This window comes from Protopterus annectens, chromosome 5.part0 (genome assembly GCF_019279795.1).
Source record: "Protopterus annectens isolate FY-2018-M chromosome 5.part0, PAN1.0, whole genome shotgun sequence".
In the NCBI taxonomy this organism is placed as follows: domain Eukaryota; kingdom Metazoa; phylum Chordata; order Ceratodontiformes; family Protopteridae; genus Protopterus; species Protopterus annectens.
In genome coordinates, this window is record NC_056735.1 from 482,407,389 (window position 1) to 482,433,203 (window position 25,815).

A 25,815-nucleotide genomic window follows, 5' to 3' on the forward strand; every position below is an offset into this window, starting at 1 on the left:
GACTGAGTCATACTTGTACTTGCTGTGGAGTGACCTGAGTGCTTGTGTTATGTGACGGATTCTAGCGCCCAACAGGCAGCTTACTGTGATCTTTTCCTTGTTCAGTCTGGTGAGTGGGACGTCAGTGTGTCTGACTATGGAGTCACCTATAACAAGTGTGTCTGGCATTGTGTTTGGCCTTAAGGGCTGTGACTGTTTAGCACACTGACTTTGAGAGCTATGTGTTGCATGTCTTATGTCTTGAGGTGGCAGTTGCTTGGGTGTCTGCTTTGGAGGCCTCTGTAGTTTTGGTAGATTTTTGATCAGTGCCTCCGAGTATGTCTTTGTGTGTTTATGTGTTTGTTTTGCAGTTGTGATAGTTCTATGTGAAACTGGGTTTGTGGTGTGCGTGGTTTCCTTCTCCTCCTGTCTGGTCTTGCCAGTCCTGAGTTGAGAAAGCTCAGCCTCCAGTTTGGCTATATAGTTGCATCTCTCACATGTATTTGTGTTTTGTGGGAGAAGGAGTGGGTTGTCTGTGTACATGAGGCAATTGCAACATTGCCTCAAGATGCCAAGATTCACCAGCGGAACAGGAGAGGACGCTAGCAACTGACCCTTCGACATGCTAGAAAAAGTTTGCTGTGTAACTGAGTCAGAAGGGACTTATAGGGAAATGGGTACTCAAGGGGATTCTAGGCTAATGTAGTACTTTGTTTAGTATATAAGTACTTTACCTATATAAAAATGCTTTAGGAGCAAGTGCTGAGCTTTTGAGATAGAGAATAGACTGTTTAGATTGCAAGTAGAGAAGTTCTAAGGGAAAAATTGAAGAGCAGACTTTACGGAGCCAGAAATAGTTTAACCTTGTTTAACCGGTATCAAATACCCATTGTCTTGTGTGAGTAGATCCTGTCTGTGAAGAAGCTTATGATAATTACCCCTGACCATTTTCAAAAGAATAGAGAACCACTGTTGCCTGGGCCAGAAGGGAGACACCATAACCATCTTTGGATAGTCCTTCTGAATCCTTATAATGAATATGAATATTAGTGGAAAGAGTGGAAAAGCCAGGATCATACCTATCCAAGGCAAAGAAAAAGCAACTGTCTTCCAGAACTTCTAGAATGGACTCCTGGAGCAGAATTTTGCCAGCTGATTGTTGTGAGTGGAGCAAAAAGAGCTATTTGAGATGTTCACAGCAGTTGCAACAATTCTTGGAAGACACTGTTTTTCAGCTTTCATCTGTAAGGATCTGATCCTGCCCATTGTGTCTGACATACAGTTTTATTCTGATGGTAGGTAAGATACCCACAGAGCACTACTGTGCTGGAAAATGATATCCCATGATACCATGATAGTCAGCACAGAGGGAAGGATCTGGCTCCCTCTTGATTTTTATACAACATCACTATGGTGTTGTCTGTATACATTTGTAGGGGTCTTGGAGACCACAGATACATTTTAAGTGCCAACATCTCTTTTATATTTATGTGTTCTAGTATCTTTTCTACTAAAAAAACTCTGTTTTTTATCTCCACACATCCTGCTCTCCAAGCAAAGTCTGAGGCATCTGTAGTAATCGATTGTGCTGCAGCAGGAAGGGACAATGAGAGACATGGATTCTGACAAATTTGGTGTCCCCACCACAATTCCCCCTCCTCACAAACCTCAAAACTGGAATCTGAAATGTTACAAAAGTTGATGTTGGGACCATACATATTTCGGGTACCACTTGATTTCTATCATGTGGAGTCTTGCAAGAGGGATCATGAGAATAATAGAGGTCATGAGACCCAAAATCCTGAGAAATTCCATTGCTGAGACAGCAGTCTGAGTGGAAACAGGAACAGATCTAGATATAGAGCTACTTTTTCCTGTAGAAGAAAAGTTCTTTGAACTGAGGTCCGCAGGAGACAAACAGTAAAACATTCTTGTGAGAAGAAGCCAAACAAGAAATTTGTATGTTCACTTGGAACCCCAGTCCATGTAGGAGATCCCTTAGCCAGGTCAGAGATTTCTGACACCATGTAAAAGACTCTGCAAAGATAATCAAATTGTCAAGCCAAGGAAAATGTAAGTACCTTGCAATCTGCAGTAGACTATCTCATGAGCTAGACATTTTCTGAATATCCTTGAGGCAGTAAAAAAACAAAGGGAAATGTACAAAACTGGTAATGTGATTCACACGAAAACACTAAGAAATGTCTGAAGTCTAAATCTACTGAAATATGATGCTAGGCATTTTTTTAACCTAAGGTCACCATAAAACTCAAATTTGGAATTAAGGGTAGCAAGTTGTGAAGGGAAAACATTTTGAACTTGGGCACTTGTAGACCAGAGCATGTGTTGTAACTTTAAGAAACATTTAAAAATGAGGGCATATGCACATAAATAGAGAGCACATGCAGACAGCAGTGCCATTTTGCGAGAACAGCCAGAGTGTCAACATGTATGAGTGCAGTAGTCAGTCTGTTTGCAAGTTTATTTAAATTTAAGTTACTAAGCCTCAATCCTGATGTAGATGTAGATAATAAAGTTGCTTGAACCGAACTCCCAACTGTTCTTTGTTTTATTCTGATAGGACAAGCAACATGGTGTCAGAACCAGGATGGAGAGTGCAACTTCTTCAATCCATGAGGTGCAGAGTTAATGGTGAAGGTACATTGAGCAGGTTGGGTGATACAGTGCTCAAATGATTAAAACGCCAGAAATGAACTTCAGGCAACCACAACTTGCATAAATGATTTATTTTGTAAAGAGAATGATATGAAGCATTCACAAAGCACAAAACAAATTATTAAGCAAACAAGTAGCACAAAATGCATTATTAATCAAACGAAAGGCACAAAATGCATTACTGATTAAACAAAATATTCAAAACCATGATATCTGACAGAATTATCAGAAATACTTATGAGGGTGTTCAGAGTTACTTCCGATTTGCACAATAAGCATATTAAAAGTAAAACGAGCACAAGAAAAGCATAATGAGCATGATAAGAGGTCAAATGGGCATAACGAACACAGTAAAAAGGCAAAGTAAGTGTAAGAAAAAGCAAGGTGACTGCATGTTTTTAGTAAACGGACATGTTTTGACATGAGCTACCATTTTGCATTGATCAAAGCTATTCAAAGTGTAACTAGAGTTGTTCAAAGTATTTCAGAGTGTGCAAAGTGTTTGCAGTGTGTGCTTTATTACAGTACAGTTATTTCAAAGAGTTTACTGTGTGCAAAGTACAGTTATTTTGCAAAGTGCAGTCAGAATACAGTAATTTTGAAAAGTTTCTTGTGCTGTGTGCATTTTATTTGCAGAGTGCAGTCATTTCAAAGTGTTTCTTACACCATCACTGTACAGAATTATTTCGCAAAGTATAGCCATTTCAAGAAGTTTCTTGTGCTGTGTACAGTTCATTCGCAAAGTGCAGTCATTTCAAAGTGTTTCTTTCACTGATAAGGAGTGGTTTCACAAAGTATATTGGTTTTAAGTGTCCTTGTGCTACGGAGACTTATTTTACAAAGTTCAGCTATTTTGGAGAGTCTATTGTGCTATTGGGCATAATTACAAGTCCTGGCATAAATTTCCGGCATATATATGTGTGTATGTTCATATATAATTCCAAGGGTCTTTAGTACTGTGTGTTGATATGGCAGAAGCATTTCACAGACCCAGTCCACTTGTGTTTGATCATAATATTGCAGAGAATTGGAGAATATTTCAGCAGGAATATGATATTTTCATACAAGCATCTCTTTCTGATAAAGATGCACATACAAGGGCATTTAGCAGGGTCGGAAGCCACTGAAAGAGTGTTCATTTGTGTATGCACCAGCAATATATGCAGGAGAAGGAGAAAAAAAATGCCATACTGTTGTACAAGCTGAATCAAGGGAGGACCCAGAGTGCTTGAAATGTAAATTTAGAGAAATGTGTAACCCCCAGACAAATGTTACAGTGGAGAGGCACCTATTTTATACAAGAGACCAAAAGCCAAGAGAAACTTTTGCAGCTTATATTACTGACTTGAGAAACAAGACTAAAACATGCAGCTTTGGTGATTTGAAAGACAAGCTGATAAAAGACAGGCTTGTATGTGATGTTAATAATGCTGCAGTAAGAAAGATTTTGCTTCATGACAGTGATTTAACGTTGAGCAAAGCTATACAGATTTGTCAGATACATGAGCGTACAGAAAGGCACACAAAATGCTCGCAAGTGATAACAGCATGGTTTCAGCAGCTTCTAGAACAAATTTAGACAGCATGCAGCACAGGGCTAACAAACAAGCACATGGCAGCTGCAGCCCCAGCAGGATTTCCAGGGTGAACCCGTAACTTTCCAGCAAGTTCTAAGATAAGCTCAGTAAAATGGACACGCTCTGTGCAGCACAAGGCTAAGTCAGCAAACCCTAAGTCAAGTCTTATTGTTAATTGTCATGCCAATCATGAGTCTAAAAAAGAGAATTGTTTAGCATTTGGCCAGTAATGCCACAAGTGTAAAAAACTGAACCACTTTCGAAAGTTTTGTAAATCAAGTAAGCCTCATTTATTTATTAAGAAAGGTCACTCAGAAAAGCAAGTTGATCATATAGAAAAGCTGCAACTCTACTTTCTATGTTAATGCAGTAGATTTGTTGTTTTGTACTGTCCTGATCAATGGTAAACCCACAGAGCTGAAAGTAGGCACTGGTTCAAACTGTAATGTTATGTCAGCAGAAACATTTGCAAGAGTAAGAGCTGGTAAGCAACTTAATTTGGCCAATTGTGTGAAACTTGTTGCTTGTGTAGATGAAGAGATTCAAACCGAAGGCTCAGTAGTGCTTTCATGTTCTTCAGCTGGGAACAGTTACAGCTTGCAATTTTATGTAGTCAAAACACCTGTACAGTCTTTATTAGGTCTCAGAGACAGTTTAAGAATGAAACTGCTTTCTTTTAACAAAGACGTCCATTGTGTAAGCACATGTCCTAGTTCCAGTTTCACCTATGCCATTTTCTCAATGCATGCTGATGATTCCGAAGACAAGCTAGGCACACTTCCAGTTGTGTATTCCATGAAGTTAGACCCAGAGGTCAGTCTAGTGGTCAGACCAGTGAGAAGAGCTCTGATAGCTATGCAGGACAAAGTCAAGGTCCAGTTAGATAAAATTGTGCAACAAGGTGTGATTTGTCCAGTCAGGGAACCAACTGAATGGTTATCTTCCATGGTAGTTGCTCATAAGAAAAGCTCAGATGAAATCAGAATATGTATTGATCCATGAGACTTAAACAAAGCATTAAAGAGGTCCCACCATCCTATGCATACAGTCGAGGAGGTTGCTACCCTCATGCCAAATGCCATTGTTTTTTTCTATCCTAGATGCACATTGTACATTTTGGCAAGTAATGCTTGATTGCAAATCTTCACTACTGACTACATTTCGTACCCCATTTGGTAGATACAGATTTCTCAGAATGCCTTTTGGAATAAATTTTGCCAGTGAAATCTTTGAGTGTGCAATAGAGCAATTTTTTTTTCAGGTTATCTGTATGCTATAATAGTAGATGATTTACTAGATGGAGGTAATGGTGAAGCAGAACCTGACAGAAACCCAGGAAAGTTCTGGACAGAGCACGTAAAGTGAATCTAAAGCTCAGTCATCTGAAATGTAAATTCAGGCTACAAGCAGTTACTTATGTAGGTCATTTACTTACCAGTACATGCTTACAACCAGACCCTGCCAAACAAACAGCCATTCTTGAGATGCCAGCTCCAGACAATGTCCAAGCCTTACAGCATTTCCTTGGTATGGTCAACCATTTGGCAAGTTTATAACAGACTTCAGTGAATTATAAATGCCTTTAAGAGAGCTGACACACACAAATGTTGCCTAGTAATGGTTGGAACAACACCAGAGAGCATTTGATAACCTTAAACAGAAAATTGCCAGTCCACCTACGTTAAAGATACTATGATGTCCACAAACCAGTAATTCTTTACTGTGATGCTTCAAAGTTCGGTCTTGGTGCAGTTATTCTTCAAGAGGACAGACCAGTAGCTTATGCATCTACAGCTCTTACTGCAACTGAGATGCAGTATGCTCAGACTGAGAAGGAACTGTTGGCAATTGTGTTTGCATGTTCGAAGTTCCATGATTATATTTATGGCTGAGGTATCCAGTCAAACTACTCATCAGCCTCTACTCACTATTTTAAAGAAGCCTATGTATACAGCTCCTGCAAGGCTACAAAGAATGATGCTCAGATTACAAAATTACAACTTCAAAATGGTCTATACAAAAGGCAAACTTCTTTATCTGGCTGATACCTTATCCAGAACACCCAGAAATACCACAGAAAAGCTTGATGCAGAGAATTTTGACCTCGATGTCATGGAAGTGCATCATTTTTCTACCACAAGACTTGATCAGCTAAAAGATCATAAAAAGACTGATCCATTTGCAAAAGCTCAACCACTTCCTCAATGTTGGATGGCTGTCAAAGCAATATTGTGTACCAACAGAAGAGCGACCTTATTTTCCTTACAGAGATGAGATGTTGATGGAAGATGGTATTATTTTCAAAGGTCCTAAAGTTATTGCTCCTACTTCCTTACAATATGAGTACATCCAGATTTTGCACTGTGGCCACCCAGGTTCCGAAGCTACCAAAAGAAGGGTGAGAGAACTAGTATTTTGGCCTTCTCTGTCAAAAGACATTGATAAAGTGCTTTCATCTTGCTCAGTATGCAATAGTACTAAACCACATTTGCAAAAAGAGCCACTTTAGCTAAGCCACATTCCTGAACTACCTTGGTCAACAGTAGCCGCTGACATATTTGAGATGAACGATCAGAATAACTTAGTGTTCAGTAGACTCTTATTCGAACTGGATCGAGATCAATTTGCTAGCTAACCTAATGTCCAGTACTGTTATTACTAAGTTGAAATGTCACTTCTCAGTCCATAGTAGTCCACACAAAGTTATATCTGACAACAGTGCCCAGTTTACCAATCAGTTATTTCAGAAATTTGCAAAAGAGTGGGACTGTATCCATATTACTAGCAGTCTGGAATATCCACAGTCAAATGGCCTGGCTGAGCATGCAGTACAAAGTGCAAAGCAGTTACTAAAGTGATCCAAGTGTGACATTACTGATATCTTCTTGAATTTATTTAATCTCAGAAATATACCCTGTGACAACTTACTTGGCTCGCCTGCTCAGAGACTTCTATCTAGGCAAACCAGAACAACCTTGCCTATCAGTTCCAGTTGGCTGGTGCCTAATGCCAAAAATACCAGATCAATCAAAGCCCAACTATTTAAAAAGCTTTCCTTTCAGAAGTCTAGCTATGATAAAATGAGCAGATTTCTTCGTCTACTGCAAGAAGGAGAGATAGTGATGATGCAATCAGTGAAAGGTTTTGATCGAACTGGTCAAGTGAGAGGTATATGTGCCGAGCCGACTTAGTGGAATCTGAGGGTATAGAATACAGCAGAAATCGTAGGCATCTTCTTCCAGTGTCTGAATTGATATTGCAGCATTATACCTGTGATACAGACTCTAAATCTCAGAGCAACCCAGACGATGTTCCTGTTGATTGACATGCCTCAGTACCTATTCCCATTCCTGATGATGTCCCAGATGTCCCTGAAGTTGAACATTCATTAAAGACAGTCCCTGTTACTAAACTCAGTTCTAATTTTTATGTCACATGATCAGGTTGTATTTCCAGACCTAGTGTAAAATACACAGCAACCTGGACATGATTGTTTTATTTGTATTTAGTTCTCTATGACTGCATGTCAAGGGATCATTTCTGTATAATTGCATGTCAATAAATGTTATTTTTAGTGCATGACTTATTTCTCAAAGTGGGAGAATGTAGAACAGAGGGTGTGTTGTAACTTTAAGAAGCATTTCAAAGTGAGGGCACATGCATATAAATAGAGAGCATGTGCAGGCAGCAGTGCCATTTTGACAGAACAGCCAGAGTGTAAATATGTATGAGTGCAGTAGTCAATCTGTTGATAAGTTTACTTAAGTTTAAGTTACCAAGCCTCAATCCTGATGTGTTTGCATATAATAAAGCTGCTTGAACCGACCCCCACAACTGTTCGTCTGTTTTGTCCTGACTGGATGAGCAACAGCACAGTCATAAACAGTTTCAGAAAGGAAAGATCCAGAACTGACTTCAACAATCTTCTTTCTTAGGCACCAGAAACATTCCTGAATAAAATTCAGCCCCCAACTAAGGAGGGATAGCTTCTATCATCCCCTGAGACAGCAGATGTTGAATGACAGGAGGGAAAAGAGAAACAGGTCTGGAGGATGGACAGAAATCCCTTAAAAAGGAGGAAAAGACTCCCAGTCATATGTAACCATGATGAGTCTGTTTATTTCACTATTCAAATATGGTTGTGGGGGGTAGCATTAAATCCCTTAGCAAATTTGGAGAAGGAAGTTTGAAAAATCTGAGAGATCCCTTGAATCAGCTTACCTCTCTCATCACACATTAACTAATTTTCTAGCCAAAGGAGAACTCAAAACTTCACTTTTGACATCTTCTGGAAGATTCTGACAATGCAACCAAGCAAACTTCCTAACTGTTCCTGTGGCAGCTACCCTGGAAGTGGAATCAGCAGGATCATAAAGACATTTCAAACAATGAGTAGCCATGTGAAATGCATAAACAATCAGATTAAAACATTTCTTCTCAGAAGAGGAAACAGATGTCATAATGTTTCTCATACTCACAAAAAAAATAGATGAATCACAAATACTGGTCTGCAAAGGATCAATGACCAAGTGTAAAAATGAGAAACAAAATTTATTTATACTAACCGCAAGATTAAGTACTTGCATCAGTGTATAGCGTTTGACTTCATCTGAATCACTATTTGGCATACCAAAAAAGAAGTTATGTACTCACCATAACATTCCATCTGTGTTGTCCATTTTTATTTATCGTCGACATCTGGGGCTCAGTTCCCAGCATCAGAACCGACTCGGCTGTTACTACAGCTCAGAGTAGCCAAAACTCTCAAGCCTAACCCTTACCCAAAATGCTCCTCTCCCAATTACCTCAGATCTAGTTTGCAGAAAGAGTGAAAAAAAAAAAAACTTTGTAGACTCCATATCTGGAACTATACAACAATATCGCTAGTGACATAAGTCCATTACTCCTTCCATCAAAATAACTTCAAGGGCAAGGGGAAGGAGGGAGGTGAGTCGAGGATAAATGAAAATGGAAAATACAGATGGAACATTATGGTGAGTACATAACTTCTTTATCTGATTTTGTCAATTTTCATTTTATCCTTGACATGTGGGACAGAGACCCCAGCTATCTTAGACCTTGGGAGGACTCAAGGAAGGATATTCCTGAGCACCACTGAATCAAATGATGCTCTTCCCCTGGAGACCAGATCCAGTTTGTAATGAGTAATAAAGGTATGAGGAGAAGCCCAAGTTGCTGCTGTGCAAATATCGTCCAGAGAAGCTATAGATTGAAAAACTGCTGAAGTAGCCACAGCTCTTGTAGAATGTGCCTTTACAGGCCTAGGCAATTTAATTTTCTTTTTATTATAGAAAAAACAAATACAATCTTTTAGCCATCTGGCTAGCGTCACTTTGCTCACTGACTGACCAAGTCTTGTACATGAAAATGACACAAATAGTTGATCTCATTTTCTTAAATTCTTAGTTATGTATAAGTAGAAACATAATTGTCTGTGAACATCTAATAAATGTAAGCAGTATTTACCTTTATTAGCAAAATTAGGAAAAAATACTGGTAAATTAATAGTCTGATTAATATTGGTGTCTGACACTACCTTAGGCAAAAAGGAAGGATTTGGTTCTCTGTCTTCATGGAAAATCAGGTAAGGAGGAATACATGGTAAGGCTTGTAATTCAGAAATCCTTCTGATAGAAGTTATTGCCACTAAGAATATAGTTTTCCAGAATAAAAACTTTAGATCACATTCAGCTAATGGTTCAAAGGGAGGTTGAACAATAGTTTGTAACAGGTTCAGATCCTAATTTGGGGTAGGATCTTTGTAAGAGGGTTTTAGCAAGAGCGCTCCTTTTAAGAAGACATTGCAGAGCTTATAAGAGGCCAAGGAGGATTCTTCAAAACCATGACAGTTAGAAATGGCTGCCAGTTTGAATTTTTATGGTAGAATGGGAAGCACCTGCCTTGAAAAGTGAAGCTAAAAATTCTAGGATTTTTATCAATGGGTGCTGATAAGGGATCAATATTGTTGTCACAAGCCTAAAAGGTAAACCTTTTCTATTTACTAGCAGAGAGCTTATGGGTAGCTGGCTTATGACAGGCCGAAAGAATATGATGTGCCAGGGAAGAAAGTGAAGGTAGCCTGGCTATTAATGGAACTGGAGAAACCAAGCTGTCAGCTTGAGGGTCATAATGTTCGGATAGAGTAATCTCTCTAGATGGGACAAATTGTCTACAGCCAGGTCCAGAATTCCAGGCTGTTGATTCAGGTAAGGCCAAAGAAATGGGAACCATATGTGTTGTGGCCAATACGGTGCAATGAGGATTACTTTGCTCTTCAGCCTGATTGCTTTGTGTAGGAATTAGAGGGATTGGGGGAAAGGCATACAGCCGTCCGGAGGGCCAAGTATGTAAAAGAGCATTTCTTGATTACTCTCATGGAGGGGGGATCAGGATAAAGTTGTTGTTGCACTTCTTGTTTAGAGGCAAGAAAAAGAGATTACAGAAAGGCTGGCCACACTGATGGAAAATAATTTCCATTATGTTTGGATTGAGACATCATTTGTGAGGCAGTAGAATACATCTGCTCAGTTTGTCTGCTATCACATTGGAACTCCCCAGAATAAGAGTTGCTAATGGAAAGCAGTTGGAAGAGATCACCCACTGCCACACTCTGAGCAACTCTCAACATAGGGGGTAAGACTTGGTTCCTCCCTGTTTGTTGATGTACCAAACTACTGACATATTGTATGTTTTGATTGCAATTGTCCCCAAAGAAAGAGCAGTTTAAAAGGCTCTCAGTGCTAAAAGCACTGCCCTTAGCTTCAGGACACTAATATGCAAGTTGGCCTCTGTGGGGTACCAAGTGCCTTGGACAATCTTGCAGAGATAATGCCTCCCCACCCCACTTAGGAGGCATTCATGGTCACCATGGCTTTGGATTGTGATTGGACAAAGGGCCGACCTAGAAGAATGTCTTTGGAATGTATCCATAAAGCTAAATCTTTTCTACAAAGATTAGTGATCAAAATCAGGTCTGATATGGGTCAGTGCAACACTGACCATTGAGACGTTAGCAGCCACTGCAGTGTTCTCATGTGATATCTTGCAAAGGGAACTAGAGTTATCACTGCTGCCATGGAGCCTAATGCCTGTAGGACTAGACAAAGTTACTTTTCTGCTGCTGATTACTTTCTGAAACTAAACTTTGATTTTGTGCAGTCTTGCAGGGGAAAGAGAGGCTGTGGAAGCTTGAGTATTTACAAGCTCAACTATGAACTCAAAACTTCTGAGTTGGGGTCAGTTTTGATTTTTCATAATTTATAGTTATTCCCAGAGAAGAATAAATGTTAAGTACATGGTCTCTTACTTCTATCAATTGATGCCCGGCTGAAGCAGTAATGAGCCAGGTGTCTAGATACAAAAACACTAAGAATCCCTGCAGTCTCAAGTTTGCTGCTAATACTGCCATACATTTGGTGAACACCCTGTGGGCTGTGGTGAGACCAAAGGGCAGAACTCTGAACTGATAGTGTCTGGCTCCTAGTTGGAAGCATAGGAAACTTCTGGATCGCTTGCACATTTTTATATGGTAATATGCATCTTGAAGATCTATTAAGCACAACCAGTCATCCTTTTCCAAAAACGGAAGAATGGACTGTGCCAAGACCATCCAGAATTTGGTTTAGCAAACTGATTTTTCAGTACACTTAGATCCAGAATTGGTCTCCAGTTCCCTGTCTTTTTTTAGCATTAAAAAGAAACTTGAGTAAGTTCCAGACTTTATCTGGTGTGGTGGAACTTCTTGGATGACTCTTTTCTAGCAGCTTTTGGATTTCTAGAACTATTTGTTCCCTCTGACTGGGTGGAACATCAGGTATTTTCTTGCATATCAGAGGAGGTAGAGAAAAGGGAATTGTATAGCCTCTGATATGCTCCTCTGCATCCAGGTATCCAATGTTATTTGTAGCCAGGTGTTTTGGTGCAGGGATAAGTATCCTCCCGACTGCCTTCAGAGAAAGACAATCAGGCCTCCCTTCAGGAGCTCGGGAAGGGTTTACCAGAGAAAGAGTCCCTGAAACCCTGGTTCTGCGGGCCACCTCTGCCGCGTAGACAGCGTCTTCCATTATAGTTCCCACATTTGCCCCTGGGGGAACTACCTCCATGTGTGTCCTGAAAGGGCACTTGGGACTTTTTGAATCACATTTTCCCACTACCATTCTGATTCCAGAAAAAGGATCATTGGGAGTGGAAAAATTTGTATGTCCACAGCAGAAAGGGTCTTTCCATCTTTCTCACACCTGGAAAAAGTTTCTTTTACTTTTGGGCCAAACAGGGATGATCTGCCGAAGGGTGCATTTATGAATGATGACATGAATGGTACTGCAAAGTCACATACGTGCAACCAGGTGTGTCTCCTAATGGTAACACCTGAACCTGCCATTCTGGTTGTCCTTTCAGCTGCATGAGCAATGAGCCTCATGGATGAATTAGACACAGACTCCAGGGTAGCCAATTGGGAAGAAACCTTTTCTTGGACTCCTCAGAAATGGCTCCTGCCAGGGTATCTGATAACTCCTTGATCAGATCCCTCTGTAGTCTGGTAAAGTGTGCCAAAAAATTCAAAGACCTTAAGGCAAAAGTTGATGATGCATAGACTTGCTTTACAAATCTGTCCATCACCACAGACTCTCTGTTGGGTGGATGGATAAATGAACTCTTCTCGGCCAGTTCCTTCTTTGTGGCTGCCACCATGACCATGGAATCAACAGTTAACCCTTTGGCCCAGAACTGTTTGTCTTCAGGTGTGGACAGAATTTTGTCAGGTCTCCTGGGGATAGGCTCAATGGTATCAGGGGTTTTGCACGCCCACTAAGAGATCAATTGAATGACCACGACAGTGGGTGGAGTCACCCAAGAGGTAGATGGTTGAGTGCCGAAAGCCTGCAGGTACACTGACTCCTTGGAAGAGGGGCTTTGGAAGTTCTAGTCATCCCTCTGATTTAATATTTCTAGGATGACTACAAAGAAGACATCATCAAGGGGTGACCTTGGGGATCCCTCCCCTTCATCGAAGTCAGTGTTTTTGGTGATTGATTCCTCTGGGGAATCCAAGCATTTTCTCTTACATTTTCTCTTCTTAGGGACCTCCTCAGAAGGGTAGAGGTATCAGAAAAGCTAAGAATTGTTATCTGGGATTCCTGTGGTCTTGGCACCCACTGACCCAGTGGGAGTGCAAGTTGAATATCCAGGAATGAGGAGGAAAGGGATATTAGCTCTGAAATGGAAGGGACTGACTGTTTGACTGCAGCAGTCAGGGTTCTCTTCCTTGTCCCAACAGCTGGTTCCCCTGGACAGGGAAGGGTGCCTGGAAACAAGAAAGACTGCCTCAGAACCGTGGTCACCCTGCTCCGAAGTGACAGCTCCCAAGACAGAAGCCGCAGCTGAGCTGATCCATGACGATGCTTCAAGGTGCAGAGAAGGGTCTGAAAAAATAGGAGTCTACTCTCACCCCTCAGAAATGACGACAGCTATGGCTCCGAGAGGTCTCCAGATCCAATTGGACAGAATACCTCAATGCAAGAACTGGTTTTGAAGATAGGGATATCTCAAGAACAAGTGCAGGTGGTGCCAAGTGGCTCAGAGCTGGAAACTCTAAGGCTTCAGATGAAGTCAGAGGAGGAAAAAAAAGGGGGGGTCAAGGAAGGTATGGTTGTTATACCTGTGGGGGCTGGAGCCGAAGAGGTAACTGACAATCCTCTCACCCACAGTATCTTATTCATTACCCTCTCCACATCATCCTCAGTTAAGCTTTTGGTGGAACAGGTAGAAAAGACAGAGGGCGACTTTGGCCTTTCCAGAAAGGGCAAAGGCAACCTTCCTGGAAAGGGGTTAACAGAAGGAGAATATGACGTTCTCGGGAGAACCATAACAGATGGCTTCAGAAAAATACTCACTCAGTGCTGAGGTAGTTGGCAATGAGAGAGATGACTATGACAGCTATAGTCTGTTCCAACAGTCTCGGTTCCATAGATCCCTTTGGGACCAAGGTTTTGGTTACAGAGTCGGTCATTTCCAAGAATTCCAATGGAACTGAATATCTTCATCTTTTTGCAGAGGAGCTGAGGGAAGAGACGGTATTGACAGACTCCTCATTTTTGATTTCTCAATTGTCTTAGAGGAGGAAGAAGAAAGGGAAGACACATTGGTCTTGCTCTTGGCCTTTTCTGAGTCAAATATAGCCTCACCAAATGCTGAAGGAATCATATCCTTCAAAATTAGTTTATTTTTTCTTTCCGCCAGGGCCCTGTGACTGAAACCATGACATATAGTGCAGTCCTCTTGAAGGTGAACAGGGCCCAAGCAATAAACACACAATAAATGTGAATCGGACATAGGAATTTTGTGTCACCATTTCTGTCATCTTTTGAAGCCAGAAGGGACTTTAGGTTTTTCAGCCATAATTTTAATAAACAGTGGTGCAAAAAAGACAGCTATATGCTACACATACACACACACACACACACACACACACACACACACACACAGAAAGTCCTCACAAACAGAAAACTCTTACTACTAAAAACAATAAACTGATTTTTTTTTTTTTTTAAACAGTGAGGGAAAGAAGAGGAATGAAGCTATCAACAATGATAGTTAAAATTACACTGAACTGTACAAAAAATAAAAGCGAGAAGGACAGTACAAGATCAAGACTTAGAATGAAGAGGGTAGGGTTATAACGATAGTTAATTCGCTATAGCAAAATAGGAAAGTATTTGGAAAAAAAAAATATATATATATATATATATGTGTGTGTGTGTGTGTGTGTGTGTGTGTGTGTGTGTGTATATATATATATATATATATATATATATATATATATATTTATTTATATATATATATATATATATATATATATATATATATATATTTATTTATATATATATATATGGGCTCCTATCAGATCGCCGAAACCTCATTTCACCAAGACCAAATCACTGACACCTCATTTCGCAGAAAACTCATTTCACCGAAAATAGTACAGGCAGTGTATATGCCCTTTTCCCCACTGTAGTGTGACCCTGGAATTAGTATATACTTATATATATATATATATATATATATATATATATATATATATATATAAAACAAATCACTTAGCTGAAGACCAATGGCGAATGCATTTGTCACGGAAAGTGGCAAACAAGATCTGAGGTAATTGGGAGAGAAGCATTGCGGGTAAGGGGTAGGCCAGAGAATTTTGGCTACTGCAAGCTGTAGTAATGGCTGAGTCAGTTCCGATGCTCAGAATTGAGCCCCATATGCAGAGGATAAAATGAAAATTGACAACATCAGATTTTAAAGTTCCCTCACAAAATCACATGATGAATATTAGCCAGTGACAACAGTTTAGTTGTTGAAATGATCGCAAACAGTATTAAAAATAACCTCAAGGAATACAAAACAATATAACCTGTCCTGACATGTAGAAAAACTATAATATATAAATAAATACATAAAGCCATAGTTTTTAGTCTCAGACCAAGTATGAACATAATCTAAGAACACTTGCTATCGGCTTTCATTGAGTCCAGGGAAAACTTGTGCATTTAACTTGATTTGCCATACCAACTCTCTAAATTTGATCAGGTCTGTCCAAGCACCGCCCCCAGGGATCTTTTGAAACAGTGTCCAACCCAAAAAATAAAAAGCTGTATGTGGAATAATTTGATATATTCTTGTATAAAGAGTTGTTAATATTTTTAAGTTTTACGTCATATAGATCTTTGAATTTTCTTTTAGTCTTGCCACTTAAAAACAGCTACATTGCTGACACTGAAACACATAAATCAATCCAAATGAGTTACACATACAATGAAAAGGTGTCTTAACAAAAATGTTGTTAACTAATAGCTGTTTTTTCCAGTATGAATTTGCACTGAGAACAGGAGCCACATATAAAAACATATCTTGGTCATTCTGCTTAGATACCTTATTGGAATTAAAGTCGCACCAGATATTAAAAGGGGTAGCAAAGCCCCTCCTTTTCCTTTTAGGGCTACCACATTAGTTATTTTTTCGTGTTACATTAGAAGGGTAACTTATTGTTTGTAACGTGGGTCAAATTGTTGCATTCAGTATCAAACATCTTGTCTTCCGAGATCATTCTCACTAACCTAACATATTGTCCCTTGACCAATCCAACTTTTTGATGGTCAGGATGACAACTTGTATAGTACAAAAGCCCACTGGAAAATGTGGGCTTTCTGTAAATGTAACTCACAAGTCTTTTTTTTTTGTCCATGTCTTTACTAACTTCACAATCTAAGTAGTTGATTTTTTGACATACATAAAAGTAAATTTCAAAAAAAGATGTTGCAGTGTTAGTATAGTTAATAAACGCATGACTTTCACTGACAGTTTTTTTCCATACAATAAAGATGTCATCCAAATATTGAACATACATCTTCCAAGGAGATGGATGAAAATAATTAAATACAGTTTTTTTTCTCCCATTGAAGCATAATGATATTTGCAAAAATGGGGACACACATGGCCCCCATATCTACTCCCTTTGTTTGGAGAAAATAATGCCCCTCAAAAAAGACAAAGTTGTTCTTGAGAACTAATTCCATCAAAATGTCTAAAGTATTAATTTCATTATTCATAAATTGGGTAGATTCCACTAAGAAATAGTGGAACCATTCTAGTACAACATCATGTGGAATAACATTAAACAAGTTTACCACACTGATGGTAAGAAAAAACATGTCTTCTGGAAAACCTAATTGTCTAAGCTTGACTGAAAAGTTCCACGAATATGTGCACAGATGTTCAAAAGAATCTGTTTTTTTCAAAGTGACATCAATGTATCTGGCCAAGGGATGTATCTTAGATTTACTAGCATTGACAATTGGCCTCAAGGGGTATCTTCTACATATTTGTGTATCTTTGGTACCCCAAAAATCATGGGCACCAAAGGAAAGTTTGCATTCAAAAAATACTAAGGAGTCATGACAAATTTGTTCCTCATCAAACATATCCTGCAACACCCAATTAATCTTACTGTAAGACATGTTGACCCAGTTTAAAGATGACTCTTCACAGAAGTCATCATCAAATAAAAGTCCATTCATTTTGCTAACATAATCATTTTTGTACATAATAACCACTCTACCCACCCTTATCAGGTCTGTCAGTTCCTGGTCGTTTTGTGATACTCACAAAAAAGGCAAGCATAAACTTCAACATAAGAGCTTGACAGCTGAGAATTCTAAATAAAAGTGCTGCAGAAGGATACACATTTTCCCCCAAATGTGTCAAAAGTGTTCCCATCTTTGTCAGAAAGAAGGGGATTCATATTAACCAAATGCTTTTCAGTTGCTGATTCAATAAAGCAAGAACTGCTGTGTCTGAGCTGGGATGAATGTATAAAAACTTTTGAGACTGAGGAATTTTATATAATCTATCTGCTTTCTTGGGGGCTTCACACTGGCTGTCAGGCAAGCTACAAGCTGTGACAAAAACATCCTCCAATGCTGAAAGAACAGGGGGAATTTAGATAGGTTCTACAAATGCCAGTTGTAATAAATACAAATGCCAGTTGTAATAAATCCCAATACTTCTTCAAACATTATGTTCCCACTGAAACAACTGAATCATTCTCTTTGAAACAAACAGAAATCTGAGGAGACAAAACAGAATTTGTACCTTCACTGTCACTTTGTGGATCAAAATCTTGAACCTCATCAGAAAATATAGAATCTCTTTTTCTTTTACCAGAAACACCTAAACTGGAAGTGAATAGAGACTGAACTAAACCTTGAGCTAAGCCCAATAAATCAGTCCTGTCCAAAGTGAATGAGACAAGAGAAGAAATATGTCTACGTTTGTTTGCTTTTTTTGACTGGAATTTCTGAAGAAGCAAACCAAATTGTACAAGAAAAAAAAAACTTCCTAGGGATGGGAAGTGGCATTCCCTGCCCCTTTTTGGCAAAAGTGTTTAGAAATTTTCTTCTTTTTCTGATTGGAAGAAGGAATAACCAAAGATTTGGTTAGTTGTTCCATGATTAAGCTGAAAAAGATGGCTGATTCGTGAGAAAGCCTGGAAGTAGTAACTGGTAAAACAGTTAAGTAAAGTACCCTTTTCCCTGTAAAAACGCAATAAAAGCACTTTAAACACCCTCATCCCCAAAAGTAAAGTGATGCAACTTTCAGTACAGATAAAGTAGTTTTATATAATTTTTAATAACTCTGCCACAAAAGGAAAAAAGTGACACTCTAGTTTAAAAGTAATTAAAAGTCATGTGTGACAGTCACTAAAAACACATTTTCCTAGCTTTAAAATAAATATCTTACGGAAAAAGCACAATTTCTGTCAGAAACAGTAATGTGGAAGTTTTGTTTTCCCCTGAAGGAAACTTATCTGCCCAGCAATAGAACAGCATTAGCCAACCACTGAACATTGAAAGCCTGCATGAGGTGCACTTTCTTGCAGCAGGAAAATTCTAAAGGACATATTGCCCCAAACCTGTCTTTTAGTCAGCTCAGCTCAAGCTGACTAATGATTTGGGTATGTGGAAGCTGTCATGAAGCTTTGGAAGCTGGCCATGTGTTTTATCCTTAGCAGAATATAACCTTTATAGCTAAGGCTACTGCGGCAGTGATCCATATGAAGAACACTTGAGAATCTCTGTGTATGTCTTGCCCCCAATGTTTTCATAGATTTGACAATGGATAAAAATGTGACATATTGTATAAGAACACTGTTGTTACTTCTGCTGGTGCCTCCTCCTCATCCATTCTTGTTGTTTTCTTTTAAACTGTTTCGTGTTCTGAGCCTGTTGCTATATGATCTGCTTCCAAAAATAATGACAAGGTGATATGAATCATTTCAAATGTATTCTGGAACACAAGGATGGCACATCTGTTTAACATTCTGCATAGTTTACCAATCTTCTATGTGCTGCAAAACTTTCTGAGATAAGGACCCAGAGATGAAAGTCTTATCTAGAAGTAAACTATCTAATCTAACTACTTATGGCAGAACTAAAGCAGCATCTCAAAAGCAGGTGTGCATTTGTTTACTATATCATATCCACAGTTAACCATAACGTGACCCTACAGTTTTTGCTGTTTGAGAGAGTTTTGACAGCTTTACCTTTAAGGGATACAGTTGCAGTTTTATTAGCTTATCAATCTCTTTCAGAATATTAGTTTGTTACTATGCCATATACAGGGATCTAAGTAGTTAATAATCCCGACATCCATTATCTATAAAGTATAAACTTTTTTTTTTTTTTTGCAAATCTGTCTAGTATCCCACTTTACTTATCTGGAAATAATGTCCTAATCCAGGTGTTATGCCTGATCCTTTAAGGATCTATTATTCTACCATAGATGGGTCGGCATTTAGATTTCTGTATAAGTAATTATGCTTCTCAAGAACCCTGCAGAGCACAGGTAGCTTACAGGCAGATGGTGCAATATATTTCTGTTCCACTTCATGAAAAATACTGTGGCATGAATCAGTAAATTATGATATGCGAAAAGACTTGGGCTGACCCATTTATAAGAATTGGTACTTGCGTATTATCGCAACCACCTTCCAAACACTCATTCTTGATATATTCACATCTTTGAGGTGCCGACAAATTTATTAATGTAATTTTGTCAAATCTGATTCACTGCAGTGTTCTTTACTTTTCCTTTACAATTTAACATTTAATGTGGGTAGTAATGAAAGAAACAGGGGTAGTGTGCCATCACAGTTATGATTTAAGTAGGACATGACATGTCATGCTTCCACAGCCATCCTACATTTTGTTCTGTCCATGAACATTTTCTGACAGGAAATGTACAATTATAACCTTTTCTGAAATGGTGGTTTTCCCCTACATGCCATTGGCTAAATGTTCACTGAACTGTACTGTCAGTAATGTCACCATACTGAGTGCATCCATACACTTTAATGGATACCTCAGAGGTCGTGCACACCTTGTAGTCCATTATAGAGTAGGGATGCACAACACAGTTTTCCCCTACATGACTTTGGGTAAAGTTCATCGAATTGTACTGTACAGTGATGTCAACATACTGAGTGTATCCATACACTTTAATGGATGCCTCAGAGGTCATGCACACCTTGTAGTCAATTATAGAGTACGGATGCACCCACGGTATTCGTCAAGCGATGTCAGCGACGGGTAAAGTAAATTCAACTATTACACATAATAAATTTAGTAACCTTCTCTTTCACTGTGTTTATTAGTCCAAATTTCTGTACTTCCATTTTCTGCGAGCTCTTTACTGCGGTTGGTCAAACCAGTATGTACAACTGTGACTTGCGTGGAACTGGGGTGCGATAAAAAGTTTTCTTTCCAAAGCTGTTTTACACATAACAAATGTATCACAGTTGTGTTTCACTGTGTTTATTAGTACAAATTTCAGTATTTACGTTATCTGTGACCTGTTCATTGCAGTGTGTCAACAGTGTATGTACAACTGTCAGATGTTTGGAAGGTGGTTACGATAATAAGCAAGTACCCAAGAATTTCACGCATCTCTCTTTAGAAGATTAACTTTTTTGGCTATCAACTAAAATGTTCTTTCTGTGGATTAATACTGTCAACAAAAGGCATCTCCTCTGAAAGAGAAGTGGAATATAAGGGAACTTTATCATCGCCATCCATATCATAACCAATAAGAGAAGACTCTCAGATTTTCATTATGGGGATGAAGGTTTCATCTTTCTCCTTTTTTGTCAAGTGTTTTTGATGTTGTTGGCTTTCACTGTCATGAAATTGGATGCAGCCTTGTAAAATGGCAACATATATGTCTTTTACATCCCTGTAATTTATATGCATAGAAAACTTTGACATCCATAAGGCCATGCCCATCTTATGGAAATCTGTACCTCTGATATCTATGAAATGGGCATGTCATCCATTACAATTAGAGCTGATTCTTGTTTAGACATAATTCCCACCATGATTCTTTCATAACTACACAAAAATAAGTGTCAGAGTGTGTGGAAGAGACATCTTTTGTCTCTAGAGATAAAAAAAAAAAAAAAAAAAATACTACAGAGTCTAGGACCTGATCTCGGCATCTACAGATCAACATCTGTTAGAAAAATGTGTATTTGAATATATGAGAAATGCTAGTTTAAAAGCAAAGTAGTATATAATGCATTTTATTCTATTAATCATATAGCAGTAAGAATTAATTCATGTCTAAATGTGAAGTAGTTTTGAAACTGCAGTGTGGCTTGAGGCAAAGCTGAACTCTGACCCTGGCAGAATGCTAGCTTAGTAAGTTTTAATGTTTATGCTTTTCACAAGTGATTATCTGCTGGGTCAGGAAATTAAGTGTGTGAAATAATGAAATCTTCTGATCTTTCCTGTTGGAATGATTTGGCCTTGTATATGTGTTACTAAGATAGCACGCAGCTGTGTGAGAAAGTGTAACAGAGAACAAAGGCATGTATTAAAAGACTGAAGCTGCTATTGTATTCGAAATGATATGAAACCTTGAACAAGTAACTTTACAGAAAGACATTATGACTGACCAGCTGGATAGCAAGGCCATATTGTATCTAGAGGAAAAGTTTTTTTAAAATATACAGCATCAGCAGATTTAATGAATAAAGAACTGTAAGCTAAAGTGATGTAGATGCCCTGTGACATATCACGTCAGTAAGGTGGACATAGCTTAAATGTTAAACCTATATAAAATTGTATGCTTCCTGTTTCATGTCAGACAAAATTCTGTACTTGTACGTTGTTTGCCTCCTGGTGTACACTCGTAAACTTTTGAATCTGAACCTCCTGTGTATTGAATTCTTAATTTTATTTAACAGTTTGGTCCTTCGTAGACGGAATTCCCTTGGTAAGCCGCAGATCAGAGCGTATCGGTGGTCGAATACTGCGCAGGAGAAGTTACCGAAATGGTTCTTCTTGAGTGAAAAGACCTCCGACTGAATTGTCGTGTGTAAAGAGGCTTGCCACCTTCTGATCTGTGGCCGAAAAGCGGAACTTGAACAGTTCAATACCAGAGGCTCAGGTAGGAAGAATTTGCCTTTTTTCTGTTTTAGATCAGGGACTAGGTTACAGTATATTGTTGTCAAGATTTGTTTTGCAGATCAGGGACAAAAGGAAATACTGTATATTTGGTCATAGATCAGGGTAACAGAATAAGGTAGGCAGTTATTCTAGACAAACTGTAAACAGGAACTGAGAACTTGATATCACGTGATAAAAAAGGATTACGTAACATTTTTCTTTGACATGGGTAATCAGTGCATTAAAACCTCGCGAGATCCGCCCCTAACCGAAGACGCAAAATACATGCAATTACAACGTTCTGATAATGTTAGGTATTATACAAAATGGGTTAGCAAATATGAATTTGATGGTAAACTAGATAAAACTTCACTAGTTAAACTCCTTAAACAGCTTAAATCTGATGCGGGAGTTCAGGCAAAAAAGAAACGCCAACTAGGCATTCTTCAAGCACACAGGTGGATTGAGGAAGCAAATCGTAGAGAACAGAAGCTTAAAAATTCAAAAACATTATTTTTAGACAAAGAGGATAATAATATAATAAAGACCACAGCAGCAATCCAGCAACTCCAAAGAAGGAATTTATTTACAAAACAGCAGTTGTAAAAATCTCTAGCGCCTCGGCCAAAAGCCTTTAACAGAGTACATCCAATAAGGAAAAACTCCAAGTTTATATATACCAGCACTCAATTGAATAATTGATTAATGACTTATATCACACACTTTTAACCAAATCTTATTAAAACTACACATGATTATACAAAACTTTTCCAGAAGCATTCTTGATTCAAACCCACAGGGAACATAGTATTAAATTTTAAAATTAAAAATGCTTCTTTTTTCCTCAACAATTGTTTAACTTGTTCATCTGTCATAAACTTTTTACATTTCACATTATCTAAAATTGTAGCCTGAAAACCCTCTAAACTTCCCTTATGTACTTCATTAAAATGTACCGCTATAGGACTAGATAGTTTATAATTTTTCACATCCCTTATATGTTCTTTTATTCTACAGGAGAAACTTCTTTTAGTCTCACCTATATAGAATTTATTGCAAGTACATTTAATTGAATATATGACTCTCAGGCTATTACAAGTAAAACTTTCATTTGTTTCAAAATTCTTGTTATTAATTTTATCAAACCTTTGAGTAACAAAACTACAAATACTACATCTCCCACATACTACAGTACCTTTTTCTTTTTTTCCTTCTATTATTTCCAATTTTGGTCTATGAAACCTACTATGTACAATAAAATCTTTAATATTTCTTCCCCTGTTAAAAGAGAATAATAATTTCTTTTGCTGTAAACAATCTACTTCTTTGCTTATAATATTCCAACTGGATTTGATTATGTCTATAATTTCTTCTGATATTACTGAATAAGTAGTGGTAAAATATATGTTTTTATCTTGTTCCCTTTTTTTATTATTTTTGTGCCATATCCAACTACATTTAACAGACTTACTATTTAATACTTTATTCAAACTTTCTTTCAGATTCATTTCATCATATCCCCTCTCTTTAAATCTCAAAAAACTATCTTCTAATTCAGCATTTCTATCTCTATTGTCACTACATAATCTTTTTATTCTATTAAATTCTGTATACGGAATAGATTTCATAGTGTGACCCGGGTGAAAACTTTCCCCATGTAATATATTATTACTACTAGGGAATTTCCTATATATTTTCGAAATTACCTTATGCTGGTAACTATCCCCTATTAATTCAACATCCAAAAAATGTACCTTTTTACCTTTTTGTAGTCCATCAAATTTTATTCCTCTATTATTAGCATTAATTTGATTTATAAATTGATCCACTAACTCATAACCCCCTTTACACACAAAAATAAGATCATCAATATATCTATAATACTGAATTACATGTGTCCGAAAAAATTGATTAGTATAGATATACTGTTGCTCAAACAGGCCCATAAATATATTGGCATAACAAGGGGCAAATGGAGCCCCCATAGCTGTTCCCTGTTTTTGCCTATATAAATGACCATCAAATTCAAATATATTATTTTGAAGGCACATCATCATTAATTCTGTAATATATTCGGCCATGGGACTTTCCCCTAAAAAATGTTTCATAGCCCTAATACCATCAAGATGTTTGATATTTGTATAAAGACTTACTACATCTATAACTATAAAAAACATTTCGTCATCCCATATAACTTGACATATTTTTGTTAAAAATTCAAAAACATCTTTAACATAAGATGGCAATTATGTAACTAATGGTACTAATACTTCATGTAATAAACATGAGATATTATTCAAAAAGCTCCCACTAGCAGAAACAATCGGCCGTCCTGGTGGATTTAACAAATCCTTATGAATTTTCGGCAAACAATAGAAACATGGCATTCTAGGATTTTTTATAGCAAATTTATCTGTAACATCTTTAACAGAAAAATAATATAATCTTTTGCCTTTTTCTAATAACTCAAGATACAGTCTTTGAGCTCTATCATAATCAGTTATATCTATACATTGATAAACAGTATTATCTTTCAAATGTTTATAACACATAGATAAATATTGTGTATAATTCATCACAACTAACTTCCCGCCTTTATCCGCCGGTTTAAATACCATTTGTTCATTCCTACTTAAATCAATTAATGCTTGCCATTCTATTTTATTTAAATTATATACAGCACTTTTTTTCTTTTGACTTATAAATTTATCATAAATTATTTGTACATTATGATTTAATGATTTATCTAAGCACTGTATGCTTTCATTATTACAAAATGGAACAAAAACACTTTTAACTTTAATATTGTCAGTGTTTAACTTGCAGTAGGCATTATTACTATCATCTTCCCCAGAACAACAAGAGTAAAAGCTATCATTAGAGCTACTACTGCATTCATCAACTTTAGCAACTTCCTGATTGGTTACAGTTTCCAAAGCAAAAAATTGCGTTAACTTTAACTTTCGTATAAAATGAAATATATCACTTTTTAATACATGCAATCGGGGAAGGACAGTCGGTATGTATTTCAAATCTTTAGTTAATACTGATATGTGAGCTTCAGACAGCTCCAAACCAGATAAATTAACCACATACTCACATGTAGAACACAAATTTACACTACTAGTCCCATTTTCCCCGTTTGTTAGTCCTTTGATAAGTGCGTTGCTCTTGATAGTAGCCCTGTGCTGCACCATTCCAACTTCGTTTTCTCCCCTTATTTGCTCCACGAAACGAATTTAAATATGTATTATTTCCAGCTGGCAGCAAATACGGAAAGTCCTCATCCGTATCAAATTCAGTAGCCGAAACCATACTTTCACCTGATGTAGGGGCCCTTTTGGACATGTTGTAAACCGGTTTCTTTTGCTGATCGAACTGTACATGTGGTTTTCTCCCTTTAGGGTTCGTCGCCACCAGGAACGCTCTTTTATTATCGTAATCGCGTATATCGCGAACCAATTTGCCCTTCTTCCTGTCAATCAGTTCTTTCTCATAATTCACTAACTGCTCATTGGTTTTAATTAGAAAACTCTGCAGTTCGTCTTGTGATATCACGT

General features: G+C 37.9%; 1 protein-coding gene across 1 annotated transcript in view; it reads right to left on the reverse strand.

Annotated features, from left to right (window-relative positions):
* Positions 1 to 25,815, reverse strand: part of CFAP47 (cilia and flagella associated protein 47) — a 7,413,452-nt gene that overhangs the window by 5,074,215 nt on the left and 2,313,422 nt on the right. The gene's annotated exons all lie outside the window — the stretch shown is intronic.